This window comes from Colobus angolensis, unplaced genomic scaffold (assembly GCF_000951035.1).
Source record: "Colobus angolensis palliatus isolate OR3802 unplaced genomic scaffold, Cang.pa_1.0 Scaffold55, whole genome shotgun sequence".
NCBI lineage: Eukaryota > Metazoa > Chordata > Mammalia > Primates > Cercopithecidae > Colobus > Colobus angolensis.
The window spans coordinates 5,007,785-5,008,929 of NW_012119043.1; the positions used below are offsets into that span (position 1 = coordinate 5,007,785).

Below are 1,145 nucleotides of genomic sequence, written 5' to 3' on the forward strand. Positions count from 1 at the left end.
TTTTTTAATAGAGATAGGGTCTTGCTATGTTGCTTAGACTGGTCTCAAACTTCCAGGCTCAAGCGATTCTCCTGTCCTGGCCTTCCAAATTGTTGGGATTATAGGTGTAAGCCACCATGCCTGACCTGGTCAGTGATCTTGGATGCATCCTTGACCTCCCTGAGTTTCTGTTGGCTTGTTCATCAATGGGAGCAAGGGTGGGCATCCTCTCCTTGGAGGACAGTGGCAAGGGTCACATGAGCCTTGGAACTTGTCCTGGAAACTCTAAAGTGCTCTACCATGTAAACAAAGGTTTGCAAGCCAGGGTGGCCCATCCTCAGCGACTAGGGGCTGTGCACAGAGGAGGCACTCTAACCCCCTGGTTAGTCCAGCACACCTGGATCCGACCACACCTCCACCTGCTCCGAGTTCTTCCTCCTCTCCTCTGGCCCTGGGAGGCCCCTCCCTGGACTTCCTGCATCCACTCCCACCCCTGCAGGCCGGTCCGTTCACACAACAGACCTAACGGTCTTGCAGCAATGTTTCTCACCTCCCCTGCCCAGCAAAATCACCTGGGGAATTTTGTGAAAATAACAGTGCCCAGGTCTGCCCTCGAATGTCTGACTGCATTTGGCTCCATTAGGGCCCAAGTGTTAGCAACTGGTTGTTTTTTTAATAAGACCCCCACGTGATGCTAATATAAAGCCAGGTTTGAGAACCACTGTCTTAAAGGCACATCGCTCTCAAGATAGAGTCCAAGTGGAACAGAAAAATAGAAGAGGAGAGGACAAGACAGGATGGAACAGAACAGATCAGAACAAAATGGATCAGAATAGAACAGAACCGATCCAAATGGATTAGAATAGAGCAGGACAGATCAAAACAGAATGGATCGGGCCGGGCACGGTGACTCACGTCTGTAATCCCAGCACTTTGGGAGGCCGAGGTAGGTGGATCATGAGCTCAGGAGATTGAGACCATCCTGGCTAACACGGTGAAACCCCGTCTCTACTAAAAATACAAAAATTTAGCCAGGCATGGTGCATGGTGGTGCGCACCTGTAGTCCCAGCTGCTTGGAGGGCTGAGGCAGGAGAATCACTTGAACCTGGGAGGTGGAGGTTGCACTGAGCCAAGATTGCACCACTGCACTCCAGCCTGGGTGACA

The 1,145-nt window shown here is 51.4% G+C and overlaps 1 protein-coding gene across 1 annotated transcript in view; it reads right to left on the reverse strand.

Moving 5' to 3' along the window:
- TMEM114 (transmembrane protein 114) overlaps positions 1-1,145 on the reverse strand; it is a 73,743-nt gene that overhangs the window by 38,053 nt on the left and 34,545 nt on the right. The window lies entirely within an intron of this gene.